General features: G+C 42.0%; 1 non-coding gene across 1 annotated transcript in view; it reads left to right on the top strand.

Moving 5' to 3' along the window:
- The window catches only part of LOC105306365, a 224,982-nt gene that overhangs the window by 156,478 nt on the left and 45,133 nt on the right, over positions 1-23,371 (top strand). Inside the window, exon 3 of the transcript XR_002777459.1 lies at positions 6,472-6,936. This is a non-coding gene — a transcript (uncharacterized LOC105306365). The remainder of the gene's footprint in view (positions 1-6,471; positions 6,937-23,371) is intronic.

Raw genomic sequence — 23,371 nt, forward strand, 5'->3', positions numbered from 1 at the left:
TTAAGTCACTGCAAAAATCACACAGAGCCTAGAATGAGGTAAGCCCAAGGTAGTCTGACTCAGAACCTGGCCTTTCATCCTCTGGCCTATTTGTGTGTCAAGCTTTCTTTGGAGCATGTTTTAAATGATGGAGGTGTTGGCACTCTGTGCTCCAGACTCCTAGCTGGCACTTCCCACATGGAGTGCTCTCCAGGGTCTGAGTGCCCTGTGGCCAGCAGCCTGTTTGTGTACTGTGCCCTTGGTGCTTTGCAGTGGATGCAGAGGTAATAGAGTGAAAAGGAGGTGACTCAGATGAAGCTCAGATACACAATTCAGTGCAGTATAACCAGCATTTATTGGGGACTGGCTGTATCCTAGTCCCCATCATGAATGCCGAGAATACAGGGATTAATGAGAAAAGCTTTCCAGTTAGGAAGCACCTCCATAGACAGAGATGAGAATATAGGCACTTTGGGACAGGAGCTTAGTATGTTTTCCAAGTGTTGCCTCCTAAAATAATGCCTGGCTAGAGTAATGACGCCACAAATAGTTGTTGAAATACTGAATGCGAAGGTGCAGCTTGTGGGATGTTCTGAATGCCGAAGAGCAGAGAAAGTCCTGGGCAAGGCTCAGGTGTCTGACAGGAGCCTGTATGAGATAGGAAGTGGCTTGGGGTGGGGAGCTGTGAGTGCAGGTATTGGCAGAGCAAGCATTCGATGAGTGACAAGGGCATTGGAGGGTGCGTATGAGGACAAAAATTATTTTGTACAAATAGCTCGTCAGTCCTTGTTCTCTTCTACTCTCACCAAATAATAAGACTACAGCTCCCCTTCCCTTTTTGCTTAGACTTGTTAGCTCCCTGCGTGACTCCTTTTTTCTTTGTCTTTCCTACTCATTAGAAGCTGATTTAACCTGAGGAAAATTGATGTAGGAGGGAAGGCTAGATGTGGATCATCTCATAGACCAACTCCTGGCGTGGCCAGCCTGTGCCCCTCATACCAGGCTGGGAGGGGTAACCATTTTTCACCAAGCTGTTCTCTGTTCAGCTGGCGTCCACAATCTTGGTGACCATGACAGGTTCAGACTAGGTCAGGTACCCTCCAATGCATGTTAACTTGAGGACTGTGTGACCCTGTGTCAAGCCCCTGATTTTCCCTTGCCTTTTTTTTTAGTCATGTTAGTGTTGTGGGCATGGTCTGATTTGGACCTGGGAAAGTGGAAATAGTCTCAGTGTTCCCCGATCCCCACTGGCAGTTGTTCAGATGTACTTTGCCCCTTTCTTAGCTTCTTCCTTTGGCCAGTTTGTGTGTATGGGAGAACTTGGAGCTTAGGCCTAGACTGATACCTGGTTCTGTCCCAGTTCTGCCTTTTTTACTACAGTCACCTTCAGCAAGTTCTTTCTCTTCCCTGAGCTTCATTCTCCTATTCCATCAAATGTAGGGGAGGGATAGATGACCCTTATGGCTTCCTTTCTTCCTAGATAGTATAAGGAGATAGTTATAGACTTACTAATTCACTAGGGACATTTATCCTACTTAATTATTTTGGGGGAAAACTTTCTCCAACTTGGTTTGAGTAGACCCTCAGACTATAGATCCTTCGGGATTTATCTAGAGTCATATTTGCCGAAGTAACATTTTAAAGGATATTCTAATGTAATTTCTACTTTTTCCTGTTTGTAGTTTGTGTGTGTACTTGAAACAACTGGATTCCAGTTACTTAGGTCACTTGCTTCTGAAATGGTGACCTAAGTAACTGGAATCCATCAAGCTACCCAGGACTAGGATGGCTTTGAGGTTGCATTTTTAAAGCTATAGATTGTTTTACACCCTGAATCACAGAAATTAAAAGTAGCCTGAAGAATCTGTAACACCCCAACTCAACCTCCTCTGGTTGCAGGCAGCCTGTTTGTCTAAATTGTTCTCATACTTGTATTTATGTGCAGATTTTCTGTGTGTTTTTGCTGTGTCCTATTCATGCACATTTGTCCTGTCTCCCTTGACCAGAGACACGGCCATAGGGGTATACTCAGATTAAAAAGGACCTTCAATTCATCTCCTCACTTTACAAATGAGGAAATGGGAGCCAACAGACTGAAGGACTTGTCCAATTCCTATAAGGGAACCCAGAACCAGGGGTGGTACACCCTGCCAATGCTCTCTGCCTCACTTTTGACATGCAGGCAGGGGATGTGTTTTTTCTAAGGCCCTCCCATTTTGCTGTTAGGAAATTGAGACTGACTGGCACTTGCCAAGGTCTAAACTGTCTGTTCATTAGGTAGAGGAACTCATGTGGAGAAGTATAACATCTCTTTAACAGGTGACACCTGATTCAAGCTCTGGTCAGAAATAGATCCTCAGATTTTATTTCCCCACTTTTTCTTACATCTGTCTCACTAAAAGTCCATTGCCACTTTGAACTTAAATGAACCAGCCCATCATTGAGATTTTTTTGGTAAGCAGTGCAGTACAATTCTTAATGTATCCATTTTTATGTTTTATATTTTACAACAGGGCCCCAATTTGTCAAGATTAGAACTATCTCTTCATCTCTCAGTGTTCCTTTCTCCCTGGGACTTCTCTGGTGGTTACAGCAGTAACACAAGCACGGGGCCTCAGCTCCCAGAGTCCCTATGGCCTGGAGCCCTTCAGGCTGCTCAGTCTAGCTGTCACCTAGGTAACCGACACTTGACCAGTGAAGCAGTCTGTCCACAGTGAGAGGAAATAAAAAATGAAACTGCAGTGTTTATTCTTTATGCACTACAAGTTTTTTGAATGTTACTAGATTTTGAAAACCAGTTGTTTCCCCTCTCTATTGGGTTTTGGATTCTGTGCCCAGTGTGTGACCCTAATGTTTCCTGAATTGCATATATCTGTTTTTGCAGTGTTCTTTTATGAAACCTCTGATCTGTTGAATGCAGTTAAGTTTTCATTTCCCAATGATTCCTAGGAGAATTACATTTCATCAAAGTTTTTATGAACAAGTGGTAAAGCAAATATATTCCACAACTTATTTGGTTAGGTTTTGTGGGTGTTCGTGTTTTAAAAAAAATGTCTCTTCCTGTGGGGGTGTTTTTCCGTTTGGTGTGCTCTATTTCCTTAGTAACTGTTGCTCTGTTATGGGAGGGACTTAATGACATTTTTCAAGTGCAATATTGAATTAATTTATTTCCTGGTCTTGTCCATCTTCCCAGTATAAATAGGACGCATGCACGCGCATGTGCGTGTGTGTAGATGACAGGATAATGATAGCATGCTTGCTGTAGAAGGGGCTCTTAATATGTGTCTCAGGATTACTCTGTGACCTTACATTCTGGGTAAGTTGCCTCTTTCTTTATCCTTCCTCTCTTTTCCCCCCTTGATTTTCCTGATAAGTGTATTACCAGCCTTCAAGGCATTTCGGTTTAGGGAACCACCTACTTACCACCTGAGATTCAGAAGTAGCATGGGAAGAACAGTGGTTGTAGGGACAAGAGACCCAGGCATTAGTTCTGACTCTCCTGCATACTAGTTTTGGGCCTAAGTTATTTAACCTCTGTGGAGTTAGAGTTTTCTCTCTGTGGCTTGAGGGGATTTAGAGCAATGACCTCTACAGGCTTTTATGGGATAGGATGTTCTGTGAAGTGTAAGTGCAGTAGGAATCACCACTCATAATCACTGTCTCATCTTGACCAGTGGGTTGGTAGAAACAGCCCTTGCCAGTTCATAGGCTCAGAGTCAGAGCTGCAGAACAGCCTTTTAGTCTGGGAAATGCTGTTTGCCAGTTCACGGTTTGGGGTAGGTTTGTTTTGTAGGTATTTACTGAGCCCCTTCTGTAAGTACCCCACTGAACGCCAACAACCATCATCTGTTTATGCATTCATTCAAGAAACATGTTAACTGAGCGCCTACCAGACACAAGGCAGTATCTTACTTGCTGAGGGGAAATGGAGAGTCAGCCAGTCTCTGTCCTTGTCCTCATGGTGCCTAAATTCTAGTGGGAGAGATGAGCACTAAGCGATCATGGCCCCTGCATGCAGACACGATTATGGCAAGTGCTGGAAGCCTGGTTACCGGGCTCCTAATTTAGCCTGGGGGATGATGGAGGAGGCATTGCTGAGGAGAGTTGTTCGAGCTGAGACTAGAAGGTGAGCAGCAAACCATGAGCAGGAGCCACATGAGAGTGGATGATAGGAAGGACAAGCAGATGAGACACTGTCAGCTTCTCTGCCTTTTTGCAGATTCTTGGTTGGTTACTAAGTTGTTAAAGCGGACCTCTGTTCCCTAGCCTGTCAGGTCATCTGACACTTTCCTACTGAGCATGGCTGGATTTTTGGCCCTGTTCCAGATGGTTGGGTCTCTCACTAAACAGAACAAAGACTTTGGTTTCTGGGGACCCTCTATCTCTTTCTTGTATATTTCTAGAAATTATCTTATCTATGTTGTTAGTGGTTAGAAATAAAACATTTATGCCCTTATAGTTTCATTTTAACTTGAAAACTGCATATAAAGAGACTCATAGTATTTGTAGGAATATGCAAGTTATCCATTAATGAATTAACACAGTTGTGTCCCTCCATGCTTTGCTGGAAACCACACACATCTTGTCCTAAAAATCCTGGCCAAGATCATGCCTGAGACCCCAAAATGAACTTTTACACAACTTGTCACCATACCTATGCTTTAGAATAAGTAAAGTTAAGAATTGATGAGTGTAATAATGACAGTAAAAGAAAAAAAAAGTTCATTGTTTCTTGTTTCTGCTCACATGTGCCTCAGTATTTCCCATAGCCATTTGAAATATGATATAGGATAGCTTGATTTCTTAAAAAGTAAGGCAGCGTACCTTTTGCAGTAAAACAAAATTATGTAAAAGTGAGGTAGCATACCTTTTGCAATGAAACACAAAACAACAAAAACTTCACCACATTTGAGTTTGTCTCTGAGTCCAAAGAGAGAAAGAGAATAAATAAAGTCTAGCATTTCTGTGCATTGAAAGCATCATAGAAGAGGACAAAGAAAATTAAGTTTTTAGGGCAGGTTGGCTTTTCTTTTTGTCTGGCAATTTCATTTTCTAAAATTGATAACTATAGTATATGTGATTAGTTTACTTTAGAAGTTGGTGCAGGACTTTGAGATGCTGATACTGTGTGTGTGTTGGTCATTTTATATGACTATTTAAATTCAGAGAAAGAAGTTTCTTACATTTTCAAGCACTTTACAACCACCATTTACATAAATGATTTTTAGTTAAAATAAAAATTTTACCCATTTCTTTTTTTAAAAATTTTTTTATGGTGACATTGGTTAATGAAATCTGGTAAGTTTCAGCTGTACATTTTAACAGTAAGGCGCATATATATATGTGTGTGTGTGTGTATATATATATATACAGATATATATATATATTTTTTTTACATTGTAGGTTCACCTCCCATAGTTAGAGTTCTTTCTGTCACCATATATTTGACCTCTTTTACCCCATCTACCTCCTGCCTTTCCCCTTCCCCCATTTCTTAAACTTAAGGACTCCTACTGGGCTATGCGTATTAACTGAGATTGTTACTGCAGGAGCATGAAGGCAATAAAACTGAATTTCTCAACATAATTAAAAGTTTTCATTAATACATATATAATCTTCCTTATAGTCAGTCTGTATTAGTGATGTTTTACTTTATTACCTTATTTTCATATTTACAGCAACAAGAGGGTTTTAACAGGAGGTTTCTTTCTGTTATATGCTGTTTTCTCAATTTTTTTTCTTTTCTCTAGTTTGATGGTGTAAAAGAGGAATAAGGTTACATTTTCTAAAAATTGGTTATAAATTGGTTAGGATGAAGGGATAATAATGAAACAAAAGTTCCTTTTCTTCAGTACTGGAGATTCATATTTGGGATTCCATTTTAAAAGTCAGATCTTTTGGGGTTCTGACATTCTTGTTAATGTTGTTTCTTGTATAATATCACAACATTGAAATATCTGAAAATATTTGTAAAATGTTTTTATTATTATGTGATATATATGGAATAGTTTATAGATTAAATTTGCTTTTCCTTCCCACTTAAAAAAAAATTAATATGGGCCTTTGTTTCTTCCTTAAGAGTCAACTTTAAAATTTTCTCAACCCGAGACATTCCTAGACTGCTGATGGCAGTGGATATGAACCTCACACCACACTTCTAAGACCTTGGGAACAAGCTTGGGAAATGGGCTTTTTCTTTAGGGTGTCTGTGAACTATGAGTAACCTGGGGAAGGACATTTGAACATTGTATGACCTTTGTAGCTGTTCTTAGAGCAGTCTGGAGCAGCGAGCGCTGAGCTGTCTTGTCCTGCTCTCCCTCACTTTCACAGGCACTCAGGAAAAGGTACCGCAGCTGCCCCTTCTCCGAGTACCCACCATGTGGTCGTAAGCATGGATCTGGGTGGCTTTTTCTTTTTTGGCCTCTAGGGGTCTACTAAATTTAATATTCCTGCAAGTCATCAGGAAAGTGATCTCTTTCTTTTTAATTTCAGCAAGGGGAGAGGCGAAGCACAGAGAGCAGCATATCAGATCATACCAAGCTCCATTGGAGCAGCTGAGAGCCGTGGAGGATGATGGCTGCCAAGTGGCTGAGGAGGCCCTCACTCTAAGGTGGGAAAGCAGATCTCAGCAGGACAGCTTCCTCTGCTCCTGGGCTCACCATGGCCTCCACTCTCTGGCCGGACGGCTAACGTGACTGTGTGCCCCAAGTGTGCATGCTGCTGGACTGGGTGCTGTCCCAGGTACCGCCTGCTCTTGGGGAGCAGGGCAGGTGGGCATCAGATGCTACCAAAAGCCAACGGGGCAGAGCAATGGACTCCGACAAGCTAAGATGGAAGTGACCTGAGGCTTTGCCCAGGTGGTTTCCTTTTGCCAGGACACCTTAAGAGTTGGAGCACAGGCTTGTCTTGGGAGCAGTATGCAGGAAGCTGGTTTTCAGGCCACACATGCTTTCACAGGTGAGAATCCTCCATGCTTATATGTCAACTTTATTTCAACTCTTAGTTCATAGGTAATAAAATACCACACAACTGTATAAAATGAATGTACATTTGCATTTATGAACTAAAGGCCATACAGAGTCAAAAGGCTGAGACTGCCATGGTGACTGATTTTCGCAAAATAATAGCATGCTTTCTTTCTCTCTAACTGGAATTTCAAAAAGCACTTGACATTTTATGATTTTGCTTTTGTTGAGTAATAGGGCATACATAATATCCTGCAAGTTGCTGTTCTCTAAAGGGAATCTGTCATTTACAGAGCAAGGTATAGGGGATGTGTTTTTCTTTACAGAGCTGGGAAGACTCTTCAAGTAAATAAAGTTATTGCTGATGAGTAACCTCTCTCTCTCTGTCTTTAGTTTTCTTTCTCAGATTTGTTCATGTACAAGTAGTGGTGGGGTGGCAGCTCTGATGAAATGACCTTGCTGTGAGGATGCTTTCTTTAAAATAAGCTCATGGAGAAGCTTGGCATCACTACTTGACATTGATATGCCCTCTGTCTTCCAGTCTTAACATTTTGCAGGGAACCACTTCGACTGGCTGGTGCCCCAGAACCTTGGCCCAAGACACAGGGACTTTTGAGTTTGGGTTCTTATTCTTTGTCTAATTTCTCTTAACACCCCAAGAAGCCACTTAATTCTTCTGGGCCTCTGGTTACTCATTTATAAAATGAGAGCTGTGAAGTTGAAGAACCTCATGAAATCCAGGGAAAATATTTTTATATAAAAAGAGGGTTTTTGTTTGTTTGTTTTTTTAAAGGAAAAATGGTAGAATAATCACAAGACGTGAGCGTGTTCTCTGGTCTAATACTTTATAGCTTTTCAAGTTTTGTGGAGAGAGTAGGTCAGGTTGTTGGAGTGCCTGGAGAGAGGTTGTGTCTTAGGTTTGGGAGCCATTCAGACTTGGATTAAACTCTGCTTTCTCCACTGACTAGAGTTCTGCACCTGGACAGGCATTGAATTCCTTTTCTTTTCCCTTTGCTAATTCATAAATGAACATGGTCACGTGCAGCTCTCATGATGCTGCTCTGAAGAAAAATGAGACAGCATAAGTGAGATGCAGAACACAGATCTTGATGCTTTCCAGACCTCAGCTGTGGAGCCAGGTTGGCTGGCCCAGCCCTGTTGCTCCTTGTGTTTAGACCTTTGAGCGAACTTCTTAGGCCACTGAGCATCTGCATCTCTAACATGGGAACCTCTATCCTGGTGGCAGTGCTGGGGAAAGTCCTCCTCGAGTGGTCCTGGCCCACTGGAAATGAGTGAAACAGCTATCAAAATGTAGATTCGGAAGAACACATGAAATGAGCTTTCTGAACTATCTTCAGACTTCCAGACTGGCTGGCTCAAAACCACGCCCTTCTGTCCTCTCTTAATGGGTATACTTCAGCTGTTTCAGTCACATGAGCTGCTCCTTCATGGAACATCACCTTGCCTTCCGGACAGAGGATGACATGCAGGGCTGTGACATGAGGCACTTCTGTGAAGTGGCCAGGTGCACTGCCCTTCACTCTCTTTTTCCCCTCCCCCATTTTCCAGGAGACATCTGGGAGGAGAGGCATCTAGGAGGTGCATGGAAAGAAGCTCTTAGAAGCAGTTCTGAGAGAAACAGACAACAAGAAAAGAGAAGGAAGGGAGGATGGGACAAAAGAAGCCAGAGGAAGAGTGGCACACAGTTCAATATGTAGACTAGCTTAGAGGTGGATTTCTGGGCACTGTCTCCTCACTCTCTTGAGCCTGGTACTAGGCTGTTGTGGCTCATACGTGGTAGTTGTGTCCAATCCTCACCATGCATTGTGGTGCTCTGCAGCTCCTTGAGGGAAAGAAATCTTTTACCCCATCAGGATCCCAGGCCTGTCCAAGTCTAGGGCTTTGAGACAGTAAGCTCTGAATAATGGAAATCCCTAGGTCCTGCCTGGAGAATTCTTAGTAGTTAGGACAGTGCCTGGCATGCTAATTAAAGCCCAAGTGAATGGCAGCTGTTATGACTATCACTACTCTGGTGTGGCCAGTGCACAGGGCTGTGAGTCAGCTCCCCATACATAAACTTGCTCTCAGCCACTCTCTTGAAGCTCCTCCCCAGATCATATTTTCTTATTCTCCTTTAACTCATAGTTTTCCTAAGTGTTTATTTACAAATTTGGCTTCCCGCCAGTTGTATTAGCCTACTGAGATAATAATTATACTAGTAGTAAATTAATTTACTAGTAGTAAATTAATAACCATGGCCAATATTTTAGAGAACTTACTACATGCTTTACCTGTGTTATCTCTCAGTATTTACAACAACTCCGATGCCACTGATAGTGTGCCAGTGTTGTGGTGTGAGCGCAGGAGTTGGATAAAGCTAGTGGCCTTCCCAGATCTTCTAGCACTGTGTGTGACCTCAGCTGTACATGGGCGTCAGTCACCTGGGGAGCCTTACTGCTGCCTGATTCTCACTCGTAGAGATTGGGATTTAATTAGTCTCTACATCACCTAGCCCTGCTAAATCAGGACCTTCATCCTAACAAGATCCCTAGGTCCTCAGTGAACATGAAAGGCTGGGAAGTACTGAGAGCCAGCACTGTACTGATAGTGGTGTTTACAGGTTGAGAGAGTCAGTTCTTGAGAAAAGGAACTGACTTGTTCTATTCTTTCAACAGGGATGATTGATTTTACTAATCTCATTCTTAAGGAGACTGTCAAGCGTTGAATGTTAGTTATCAGAGCTGGGCATAGTACCTGTAATATCTATGGGACAATGGTTTTAGCTTCCTGATATCTATAGGAAATAACCAGCGGTAAAATAAAAGAAATATACATACATGGCCTTCTCTGGAGGTGGGTCCTGTGGACTTGGCTCATCATTTTTATTCTTTGCCTGTTCTTCTCATCTTCTTTGCCCATGTAGTTGGTAAAAGTTACTTATGTTATAGAATGAAAGAACTGATCCTCTGGCTTTGCCCAAACAGCTGGGTAAAGGTGTAGTCTTGGATAGAGGTGAGGCTGGTGCCTACCCCCTTAGTTGGTTTGCTGTTTGTATATTTTTTGACTGTAGTCTTCTTATCCCAGGGCAACTAAAGTTGCCAACATCTTAGTCTTGGGAATTGAAGATGCACTGATTTTGTTGATTCTCTATGCTAATGGAAAGGAGCCTTTCTTAAGATATCTTAAATGGTGAAGGGGTTAAGGCATTTTCCTTGGCTTTAAATCTTGTTTTAGGGCAAGACAAAAGTCACTCACTATACAGTTAACCATCCCTCTACCTAAGAAAATTTGTCAGTAGATATTTTATGTTTTAGTTCTCATGGTTTTGGGGTGGGGCAGAGCTTAAGATTCTCATTTCATAAAAGGGCTGCCACCTGGCTGGGAAGAAAGGCTGGGAGACCTGTGTGAAGCTGTGTTTGCATGGTAATCCCACTGCTTGTTTAGAGTGCGTGAAATTACTGTTACAGGTAGTGGGAGCTTGGAAGGCCCCATTCCCCATGACACTGCGGCCCACCTATGTAGCTCGAAGTCCCCTCTTATGTCTTGCTTCCTGTGTGAATGTAGGTATACCCACATGGATACATATTGCAAATTCAACTTCCAAATTATGATTTTCTTAGGCTAATCGTTGCATAAAGGAATTTATACATTGTTTTTAATTTTCTCAAAGCATGTAATTTAGATATGATTTTAATCATTTATATATTACTTTATAACAAAAAAACTTATTTTTCCTTTTCTAAGTAATACCTTCTCATTATAAGAAAATTTGGAAAACACAGAAAAGTCTAAAGAAGAAAAATAATTACCCATACATAGTGTTGCCATATGAAGCTTTCCACGTTAACATTTTGGCTTGCATCCTTTCAATATTTTTCCTGTGTAAATTTCTTCTTACAGAACTGTGTTCATAATATATATTCAATTTTATAACCTGATCATCCCCTTTTAACATTATATTATGAGCATTCTTTACAAATATGATTTAAAAGCGCTTCATAATATTCTTTATGTATGTGCATTTGAATTTTATTGCAGTTTTTGACAGTTTATACCCTTTTAAATAATGCTTTGATGAACACCCTTGTGCAAAAAACTCTTCTGTATTTTGGGTTATTTCTTTAGGATAAAATCCCAGAAGCAGAATTATTAGGTCCAAAGATGTGAACTTTATTAAGGTTTATGGTTGAATTTCCAAAGGGATTGGTTAATCTTAGCTTTTGAAACTGTACTGAGCTCAGTTTCTTCCATTTGCTTTGTTCGCCATTGCAGCCACCTGTCCCTGTCATTTAGCTGTGAGATGGAGCCACCCTGCCTGCACTATGGAGTGTCGTGAGATTAATCTATATTTGTAGAGCTCTTTGCAGCACACTGCTATGAAGGCTGCCTGCATGCCAGTTATGACAATGCTGATATTTCATTTGGGCAAAGGAAAACTCAAGCATACTAAATTTACTATTTTTGTTCTTTTAGGTAATGATTTAACTGGGTAGACTTCAGCAAGATAAGACTCTTGTACAAATAAACCTCTGGTACCTCTGGACAGATAGAAATGAGAATCTATCCAGGATGGGTCAGTCAGCCCTTCTATTGAAATGTCCTACAAGTAACAGAGATTTTGTCTGAGGTCTACTATATTTTCAGTGACTTGGAAAGCACCCTGCCTGGGTTATCAATATGTACATCCTTAAAGAAGATGCTGGCTTGAGATTCTGCCTCCTCCCCACCCCCAATGCCACCCTTGGATAAAAGTTTCGCACAATTTTCTTAGGCTCTTTGAATCATTTTATTCAATGTTAGAAAAAACATCTATTCTTCTATAACTAGGTAAACGAACCAAATTCCTATAGAATTTACAAGTCTTTCTTGAGAAAAGGATAATCAGATCTAGTTGTTAAATAAATTAAGGTTATTTTACTCATAAAGGAGAAGGATGAGAATTGATTTAATAGTCTTCAGGTATATGAAAGAGAGTTATTTTACAGATTATGCCGACCAGGTTTTCTCAGCCACTAATGACCAAAAAGGATCACTTAAATTGAGTTGTTGAGATGCTTGCTCTTCTCCTATGGAATTCTGTTAGAACGCTGCATGGGGTGTATATGCCCTACCTGGAGGTGTGACTGGAGCTGCACTGTTCCCAGGATTCTGAACAGCCTCAAAGGATTCCAAGCCACCCCCTTGCCACCACCCAGACCTTCAGCTTATTACTCTTTCTTTCAAAGTCACGACCACATGATGATCCATGGGTGACCTTAGCCCACACTTTTCAAAGCTGCCTGGAGGACACTTGTTTTAGGAGATAGAGCTGTTTCTCAATAAAAGGTGTGGGGGTGGATTTATGGCCAAATTCTGGATGAAGAAACTTAAGTTTTTTTTGTTTTTTTTTTTTTACTGTGAAACTTTTCAGAGTTTTATATGAGACTGTACACTGTGAAGGTCCCAAGTAGGCAGATGGTTGACAGCATTTCCCAAATGACAAGACTCTGAAGTCTTTTTAGAAAGAAAAACAAGGAGGCACAGCTCCCCATGGCACATACTGCCGGTTTGTGATAGTGACCTCCTTCTCTCTGCAATTGAGGTGTCCCTTTTCTGCCTGTGCTGGTGCAACAGTCCCCCTAATGGGGCGGCTTTTACTGAGTTCATGGTTACAGAGTTCTTGCCAGACATATGTACAGTGCTGCAGCTGAAAAGAATGTAATGAGGCAATCTGTCTTTCTGCCTCTATTTTCTCCCCTCTCTAGCCAATATTTCTTTAAATGCAGCCTTTAATTATTCCTTCTCTTGCCCCGAACTTTCTGTGATTTATTCTTGCTTCCTAAAAAGAGTCTAGACTCCTCAGCCTGGAGTTCATAACTGATCTCTCTCCCTGGAGCTCACACTCTAGATGTAGATGAGCTATACTGTTAACTGGTACAGAATAGATGCATCGCGTGCTGTCATGGGGCTGGGGGCACAGTCTAGATAGACTGAGGACTTTTTCACAGACCCCCAGCATCTATGCTCTTAGACATCCCAACACATGGCTTCCTCTTTTCTTCATTTATATTCCATTGACATGGTTTCTGCCTCCACATTCAGCCACTGTACCTGCTTGTGCTCATAGACAGCCCTAGGGTGATGGTTTCTTCTCTGGAGGCCTTGGGGGCAGTGATCCCAGGCAATCATTACAGGTCACCAGTGTGTACCTCTTTGGGCCTAAGATGGAGTCACAAGTCTCCATCTACTTATTTCAGGATACTATGTTCAAGTATGAAAATCCAGAAAAGGGATGTAGAAATAAACATGTTTTAACCCCTGGGTGGATATTTTATGGTTCTATTACAAAAATTTGACCAACAAGAATGAATATGGTAACATGGACGTTTTTTTCTTTCAACTGACTTCGATATTTTGGAATATATCCAGAACAGTGTAAGGAAGATTTTCCTTGGGTCCAGATGGAGGATGACAATGTGTGTTCCTACATACCTGCAGGCAAGTGTATAGGCTTGGGGTTCCTTTGTATGGGGAGTAAAATGAGAAACCATGCTAGTCTTATCATCTAAGCTTATTTTTTTTTCTTTTTTTGATAAAATTTCAGAAAATTAAGGGTGTTTTCCTTGCCCTTTTGGAACGATGCTATCATTGATCTCAGATATGATATTTCACAGAGCTGACATAAGGAATGAAGATTAATTGTCTGCTATGCCAGGTGTTTTCACATATGCAGTCTCATTCGATCCTTGTGACAGCCCTGGGAGGTGTGCATATTATCCCGGGTTTATTGATAAGGGAACAACACAGGCCCAGGGAGGGCCTGCTTCAGGCCACATTGATGAGCAGGCCACAGTGCCAGAGCTGAAACACAGGTCTGTGTGTGCTGGAGCTGGATTCCGATGTCTTCCACTCTGCTGCCTCAGCTTTCTCTGAGCCTGTGGGAGAGCAGAGAAAAATAGGCTATTTCCCTCAGAATCCAGTGCAGGGCGAGAGGGCCATATGGAGAGAGAGACAGGAAGCTGAAGCTCCAAACTGAACTTGTATATTAAGCATTTGTCAGATAGTGACGTCTGTGTTCTAACTTGGAAGATACAGACTTTTACATGTCTGACTTTTAACATAGCTTCTCTAGTTTTTATGTTATTCTGCTTTTAGAATGCTTAGAAGTGAAAGCAAGAATTAACTGTGGTGGTGATGGTCGCTTAGCCATGTACATGTACTTAATGGCACAAAATGGTAAACTTTATATTATGTATATTTTATCACAATAAAAATGAAAAATTATTATTTTTTAATAATTAATTAAAATATTATTATATAAACTATTTTTACAATAAAATGTTATTATAAAAAAAAGAACCAATACTGTTGACCTCATCAGAAGACCCCAGATTTGAGCATGGGTCTTGGTAGAGAGAAGAAGGGACAGAAAGACATGTTGGAAAGTGTGTGTGAGGAACAGGGTCTCGTTTGGCTTAAGGACAGGTTTGGACTAAGGTGGTCTGCACCCACAGTTGGACATGCTGGTGAACTGGTACTCCATTAATATTGATTTGGTGCTCATTGGGAGGAGAGGCAGAGTTTGTGTAGGCTGCTGGTGTCCCAAGCAGCCTCCATGCCGCTGGCTCTAAACACAAAGATCTCACTCAACAAAGCAGAGCCCCCGCAGGTAAGCAGCCCCTTTTCCTAGAAGGCTGTTTAACAACCATCTGTTAATACTTAAGACTCACTTCCTGTATGGAGCACTGATTGTAACATTGTTTCCAACCTCATACAGTATGCTAATGCACAGAGACATGATAAATGCAGTTTCCCGAAACTCTCAGTATTTGTAAAGATGTTTTGGGGCCCCAGTATTTGTTGGTGCTTGGTGTCAGTATAGATTGGCATCCTGGGTGACTTCTTGGCTGGCATGCCCCAGAATCTGGTTCCTTAGGTAGGGGTAGTGGTGAAGTTGGAGACATTAAAAATGTGAAGAAATACTGAAAGGCTACTTCTGTGGGAAGCATAGGGATTGGGGCTAGAACCTCACAATCTCTTGGGGTCTCCTTTTGTCACTGTAGGTTCTGTTGAGACTTGGGCCAATACATGGCCTCCGAAGCTATTGTGTGTGATCTAGAAAGAAGAGAGGAGATTCACAAAAGAGAAGGTACCTGTGTAAGTGGTAACTCTGCTGTGACCACTCAAGAATATCCAGCGTGACCAGGGGCAGGAGACAGCATTCCAGAAACAGATAAAAGGCAGCTGTTACTCAAAAAACGTGTTGGTACAGCAGCACCCTTTCCTGTTTCTGATTTAGGACACCCTGCCCCTCTTGCCTCATTTATCTCCTTGTGTAATATTGTTTGAGTTCCTTCTTGTCTTCACCTCTGCCTCACACCAACCTCTGGCAGCTGGTGATGTGTATCTTTTTCTGAGTCCCTTGTCTTGATCTTTGGCCTGAGACTCTTAGACTCAATTTCCTTGCTTATGCTTCTAATCTAGCTGCTCTGTGTACCTGGCTCCATCTGTTGCCTACATCTTCCTGTCATAGATCACTTTGTGGAGATAGTTCTCTGATAGCCTATTCCTAGGCCGATTACTTGTACCAGGGATTACCGTTTCTGAGGCAGAAATGGGTGAACCACACGGGTCCTACTCACTCTGCTCACCATTCATGCTGTGAGTTGCCTTTGCCACTGAAGCTATCAGCCCCTTTTCCTGTTTATTAAACATCCAGCCTTGACCTTCACTGATTACCTTCTGCTGTTGTCCAGTCTTGATGAAGTATGCCATGAATATGTGTATGTGGTGCCTTATTCCTACCTCCTCAGGGTAAGAATTATGGAGAGAGGATAAATGATAGTAATTGGGTATCACTATGTGCCAAGCCATATTCTAGGCAACTTTCTGTATAGAAGCACTTGACATATGTAATCTTATTCAAGCCTCAAAGCAATTCTATGAAATAGATGCTATTATGAAGCCCTTTTGACAGATGAGGAAACTGAGGCATAAGGTTAAATCGAAGTCACACCCTTGGTAAGATGAGTAGCTGAGATTAGAACCTGCAACCTCTGAAGTCAGCACAAATGACTGGACTGTGCCTTGAATGTGGTCAAGGCCAGGCTTTGTCAGTATTTCCCTTCCAGCTTATCAGTGTCTATAGAGACCTATGATCCAAATGCTGCTCTCAGAGAGATTGTTTAGTTCTTGGAGAAATGCATATTACAGTTGTGTAGCTAAGAAAAAATGGCCTGTAAGGACATTTTTTTAAAACATAAAAATGACAGAATCACACCTGTGTACAAACAGTGGTTTCCAATCTATAGATTTTTAGCCCTGTTTATCTTCTTTAATTTTGGGCTCAGACCACCCAGGCATGTATCTTACCATTGCAATGGTCTGAATTTTGGGATGTTTGGAAGTAAGCAGGTGTGGAAGCACTAGAGTGCCTTTGTTTCTTCCTGTGCGGTGTTGTGTTGTATGCAGCCCAGTGCAGCACGTGTTGTTCAATGATCTAGTTGGTGTATTTTCAGTTCAAACCTTGTTTCTCACAAAGTCTTTTTTTTCTCTCTAAAAAACATCAAGTGAACAATAAGAAAAATTCCAGTTATTTGGATATATTTGCTGATACTTTAGAATGGAAGAAAGATTTGCCTGCCCCATGCCTCTGGTTTGTTTCTGTCTCATGGTACCCCATTCAATGCGTGGACATTGGGTGGCAGCTCATAGCACAAGGAAGAGGTTCTTTCGGACCTGGAGCATGAAGATTTAAGTTCCATTCTAGAAAGCGCTCTCATGAACATACAGCAGACCATCCTTCATAGGGCCATTTCTTTGTGCCCCGGACACAAGGATAGAAGAGGGTAGACTGGAGCTCACAAGGTATAGGTTTTGATCTAAGCCCTGCCATTTGTCAGGGATGGGAGAAGTTACTTAATCTGGATTTCAATTTTCTTTTTCCTTGTGAAATTGGAGTTATGATCTCAACTCTGTATAGCTGTGATAGCTAAAGAGAAAGCCTAGGTTACAGCGCTGGACAAAGCTACCAGTTTCCCTCCATGGCATTCCTGGAATGCTAGAAAGACCTGGGAGCTGTGTTGTGAAGTCTCTCAGAGTCCACCAAGGCCTTGATGTGAAGACAGGACTCAGAGACAGCTTGTCCAAGCTGAGACTTCTATAGCTGAGCCCAGGCCTCTGTTGTATCTGCCTTTAGTTTTTATTTCATGTGTCTGTGGCACATTCACAGAAGGTGGATGTGATGGGGATGCAAATTACAACTTACACCTAGCCAAGCAGCTGTATATGAACACTGCTAATGCTGTTTTGGTGGTTTAGGTGCTGGACTATAAGCCAGACAGGGAAGGAGGGATTATGGTTGGATTCGATAGTTAATTCTGTCTCCATTCTACCCTTCTATGGGTTGGTGATGTGTGAAGTCAGAGTATAGGACCTAATATACATTCCACACATCTACTGATTCTTTATCTAGTTTTGAGCAACTTTCTTGTTCCTTTTTTTTTTTTTTTGGTGGGGGGAGCAGTTAATTTGGTCAAAACTGTTTTCTAATGCTAAATATTAATATGTTGCTCTAAGATATTAGTCTAACCCAAGGGAAAAATACTGGGAAAATTCATTGTCATTGCTGTTTGTTCTCTCTCTTATGGTCCCGGAGGGCTATCCTACTGGAGCCCTCGCTCCCTTGGGATTGTGCCCCTTTTCTCTCTCTCCATTTTCTGTCACTTGCTAATGCTATTGTCTTTTCTCTCAAGAATCTGTCCTCTTGGAAAGTGACCCGAGTGATGAGGGCACATTGGAACAGTGGACACGCAAGCACTGGGTCTTGCCAGTTCTACTGGGGAGCTATGCATCTTCATGAATGTTTTATTTCTCTAAAACCATCCTCATCTGTAAGATGGGAAATGTATAAATGCCTACTTTCCCAGGTGGTGAGACAGGGCCATGTTTTTTGAAAGCATATGTGAAAAGTACTATGTAAATTTCAAAATATTACACAAGAGTTAGTAAATCTAATAATGATGTTTAGATGACCGAGAGCCCTTCTCAGCTTTTAAAAATGCCCCAGTTTGGATGATCAATTATATATATGATCACTGTACTTACGGCTGATGTCCTGACTAAAGGAGTGACTCTTTTCTGGCTCTTAATAGTGACAGGAATCCTTCCCTGGACGGTCTTCACTCTGCACTGTCTCTTCAACAGCTGTGTGTAAAGATGGCTTTCTTGGCGATAGAGGTTTTCTAGTCAGCGCAACATTTGTAATTGGAAGATAAACTCTGCAGCAATATGGTATGGTGGAAGGGGCGCTAACCCCATGATTGGATCAGTCCTGGCTCCGCAGCATCTAGCTGTGTGGCAGTGAGAGTAGATGTCCCCCTCTGTATCTCAGGTGGCTAGTACCTCCCTCATGAGTTTGTTGTGTTTAACGTGGTCTGTCAAAGTTCTCAGCCAACTGCCTTGCACCAACTCTGAACAAACAAGTGAATGTTAACTGAAATTAAAGTTTATTTTTTTAATTTAAGATTTATAAACAAAGGTACCCACTAAATAAGTATGTTGTTTTTACTGCTGACTGAACTACTGAATTGGGTGCCTGGTCATGAGGACAGGGAAAAGATAGCCGAGGCAGAAGCTTCAAACAATCTTTATTGATGAATAATAGAAACTCATCAAAAAAAAAATTTTTTTTTTAATCAGTAGAGGCCTTTATGTCCAACTGCACCACAGGTGAATACCTTATCTTTTAGCCTTCATCGAAACACCCTTAGTAGTGGTGTTTACGTGTTGTCCATCTGTTGTTAATCACTTACTCTTGGCCAGGGAGGGAGGAGCAGTAAAGATAAATTTGGCATATCTCCTAACCTTAGTGTCCTGTTTTATTGGAAGAGATAACTAACACTTGTGGACAGAATAGCTACACCATGAAGTAGAAAGTTCCGAGTGCTAAGGAATGCACTTATGATGTGCTCTGGGGGTTCCTAGGAGGCAGGCTCATGGGGCAGCTTAAGAAGAGTGAGCTGAGCCCTTCCAGGCAGAAGAGAAGGAAGGAAATTGAGGCAGTAGCAGTGCAGGCACAAGTGGTGCTGTGACTAGGAGTTTGTGGTGGTGGATGGACAGTCAGGGTAAGGACTTGGCATTTATTTGGAGGTGAGTGAAGAGCCTTTGAAGATTTCAAGCCACAGGATGACTTTATCAGAGCTGCTGTGGCAGAAGTGTTTGTGAGAGAGTGAAGGCAATGAGGCCAGACAGAAGGAAGTTCATGCTTGGTCGTAGATTATGCTCAGCTCGGGCATGTGTTTTTCCTCCTTTGTCTTCTCCCATGATGTTCCTGGGCAAGGCTCACCAGCTTTTTGTCTGTTTATCTCAAAGGCACACACTCTTCATTTCGAGCATAAAGAACATATTCCCTAATGCTCAGAGCCAGAAGTATGGCAGAGAGATTTATAAACACTTGTCAACACTGAAAGAGTAGAAAGAGTGTTGTATTGATTAAAACAAACAAAAAACAAGAGTTAAGATATCTATCTCATAAATGTAGATTTTCCTCCAAAATAGAATAACCTACAGATAATAAGTGGCATAATTTTAGCTGATGCAATGTTATTTTTTTTGCCAAAGATCTCATTGTTTTAAAAGCCATTGTATGCTTTTTATCTGATTGTAGAATTCAGGCCACTGTGAGATGACAGACAACTTTGTGAGATTCACTCAGCTTGATGTTTTGGAAGAGAGAATAAGAATGACCAAAATCAAGCTGTGACTGATATCCACATCTTTTTCTTGGGGTTACGGGGAGCAGTCTTTGTACATCTTCTATAAAAAGAAAATGACTGCCAAATGAAGTTATCGAATTATTAGAGACTCTCAGCAGAGGATTTACATATTGAAGAATTAAGTGTCATCGCCTTGTTTCATTTATGTTAAAAACTGCACCTAAAAATGACTCCTGTATAAACCTCTGGTAATGAGGCTATCCCACTAAGTGAAGACCAGATTAATCTATTCCATTCATAGTATTTGTTGAGCTTGTAGTGTGTGCTGGGCACTGTGTAAGATGAATCTCTAGGGGGCATAAAGCCTGAGAGGGGACCCAGACAAAGAAGTAAACAATTTTCTTGTCTGTGACCATTTCTAGGCCACTATAGGCTTAAGTAGTAGAACTACTTGCACTGGCGCAGGGCCATTAGGGAGGGGCTTTCTATAAGAAATGACTTGGAGAGCAGAAGTAGGGCTTGGCCAAATAAATGAGTAGGCAGAGTGGGCGGGGGAGTCCTGGGAAGAGGCACCATCAAGACCAACAGCCCAGAGGTGAGTAGGAAGAGCCTGCGTGGTGGCTCCATTCAGCCAGAGCTTAGAGTTTGCTTGGGGGTGGGGGGCGGGAGGTGGCAGTGGAGGTTGACAGGTGTATGGACGAGCAGAGCCCAGACAGTGGCAGTGGCTGTGGGAAGAAGAGATGTGAACTGAGAGGAGTTTCAGAGATAGGTTCTGTTGAATGATGATGAACTGAAAGTAGGGTGTGAGACAGAGGAAGAATCAAAGCTGATGCTATGATGTTCCAGCTGAGGCACCTGGAAGGGATGGGTGGTCTGCTGAACCAGATAACACAGGAGGAGGAGGAGATGTTGTGGGAAAGACTTCGAGTTTAGTCTTGTATATATTGAATTTGAAGTGCTTTGGGACATTATGATGGAAATGTTGGGCATGCTGTTGGAAATGAACCTGCATAATCCAACTTTAATCAGGGCTGGACATGGGGATTTGGGAATCGGCAATGTAGCTTATAGCACTGTAGTACTGCAATAATTTACCTAAGATTTTTGGGGAAAGGAGCCCGTTTCACAACCCTCTTTCTCTGTACACACTGATGCTGCCTCTCTACCCCAGAGCCCCCCTTCCTGTCCTGTTCCGCTCTGAGTCCCCCACCTCCTGTATCTGCCGGGAAAAGCCAAACTGCTGCCCTCCCTCAAAAATATTGCTGTGGCTGAGCTGTTCTTGCAGAGGATGAGGCCATTGCTGTCTGAGCCCTGCAATAATGCTAACACAAGACTGCAGGTTGCCGGCTTTACTGAAGGCTACAGATAGCCAGCAGGAGCTATAGGATAGGAGAAAAGCTTTTCAATGGACACTTAAAATATTAAATAAGACAATTTATAAAATTTGAAAGAAAAGAAGAAGTTATATTCTTCACAGATGATAACTGTCAAGGGGACAGCTGACTCCTGCCTTTTCTTTCCTCTCTAGAGGTTGTCTCTGTCTCTACCTCTTCAGAAAGAGAGTCCCTTCCTTCACGGAGCCCTTTCCTGTAAATCTGTGTCTTCCTTCCTTCTAGGAAAACCACATTTCCTGTTCACATGTCTTACCCTGGCATCTACCCTCTTCCCTCACAGAGCAGGCTGCAGATCGCATGCACCCTACCATTACATGTAACATTGCTGCCTGGTTGATGGTGGATGGTGCCTCAGAGTGGTTTTCTTTAATGTCTCTGGGCCAGTGTGTAAGTTGAAGCTGTGTCCCATGTTCTCCTGAGTCTTCAGTTATTCTCTGGGCAACTTGTGTATACATGTACATACACACTCACACATCTCTCAATGACCTCACATTTTATTTCCTGGAGGCAGTAAAACCTCACCAGAGATTTCAGTCCACAAGAATCTATTGCTGCAAATTGTCATGTGCTTCCTCTTGTCTTCTGCTTCTAGACCAGGATCAGAGACCACTGGCATATAAAATGAAATTTGGAGATATTAGAAAGGGCTAAAGGTAGAGGTGAGTGCAGGAGAATACAGAGAGCAGACTGCCAGAGAACAAGTATTAGATTAAAACAGATAGGGTAGTGGGAAAAATGGATCCTGGCTCAGTGGGATGGCCAGGGCCAAAACCATTGCTCTCTTCATGGAGGAATGAGGATATGACAGTGATGCCAGTGGAGGGATACTGGTGCCTAGGATGGCACTTTGGGGCCAGGTAGGGGCCTGCCCCTTTCCTCTTGAGCCCAGAGGAGAGTCTATAGGGAACCAGAGTGACTGTGGAATGGAAATGAAGCTCATCCTTGGGCTAGAGGGAGAAGAAGGACAAGATCTTGACTTAAAAGCAGATTGTGGGAGTAACTAAAGACAAATAGAAGTGATACTACCCATCATCCACCTAAAGTTTGGGAGCTATTTGGGAAGACAAGCAGTCAGAACTGGAACAGAAGGAATTTAGTATGGGTGCCCTGTGAATTATGCAAGCCCAGGCTATCCTTGGCTAGACTTTAAATTAGTCTAGAGCCACTTCTACAAACTCGTGTATGTACATGCTTTTGTTTCTGGGTCCCTCCATTCAACCCTCACCCATGTCTTCTGCTTCCTTGGAGGCTTTTTATAGTTCTCTTGGTAAAAGTCCTACGTTGCCTGAACCTGAGCTCTGGGGACTCCTAAAGTCTGCTCCTTGGTTCAAAACATGTGTGCTAGAGACAAGACATCAGCCCATTCAGGTCTGGAGAGAGAGGAACTGGGCCACCTCTGCTGCTTTGCTCCCTCCCTACTAGTCCCTGCCTGCTTCATCAGCCCTCATTGATTACAGCTAAGGTTGAGAGGGCCACTCTCAGGGTGATTGTATTTTAATAGGAGATTTTATGATAATTGTCATTAATGGGAGTTCAGCAACATGACAACATGGGGTGCAAAGTTCAAGCATTGTAGGGTGGGGGGAGTAGTTTTTTGTTTAGTGTTTCTTTTAAAAAAATATTTACATTGCATTTGAAATATTTTCAAATGGCTTTTATAGAAAGAAGGGCATGTGTGTATTGCACAGCCAGTAATTAGATTGCGTAGACTTCTCTTGTTTCTGCATTCTTCCCAGAATTCATTCCTTTGTGAGAGCTGTCCTTCTGGCACTGTACCTGATTCCAATGAGCCGTCAGTCACAGGAGTCCAGAGACAAGCTAAGCCAAAATGATCAGGCTCTCTTAGGAATTTAAATTGTGAGCAGAGACACACAGGACTAGAAGGCAGTTAGAACTGAGTCATCTGATAGCAGCTCTGAATAGTCAGCACATGAATTCCCATTATATAGATCACCCAAGTCCCTGGCTTTCCTTAGTTTTTGGTTATTCGGCATGCCTCAGGAGTCTTACAATAAACCCACCCACCCAGCTAGCATTTGGGGGAAACTCTCTCTCCCTCTCTTTTTCTTGATTTCTTGCATTAATTAGCAAGAGTTTGTTACTGTTGCATGTAGCTAAAGAATACTGATATATGTATTATCAGGCTTCTCATAATAAAGTTTAAATATTATATATGCATTTATACACATATGATCATTTACCTACAAAAAGGATAATGAACTTGGTCTATTATGAAAAGGTCTATTATGAATAGCATAACTGTGTTTCCTAGCATAGAAATAATGGTAGAAAATATGGCATGGGATTTTTTGTTGTTATTGTATAACAGAAATTGTCT

This window comes from Pteropus vampyrus, unplaced genomic scaffold (assembly GCF_000151845.1).
Source record: "Pteropus vampyrus isolate Shadow unplaced genomic scaffold, Pvam_2.0 Scaffold434, whole genome shotgun sequence".
Classification (NCBI taxonomy): Eukaryota; Metazoa; Chordata; class Mammalia; order Chiroptera; family Pteropodidae; genus Pteropus; species Pteropus vampyrus.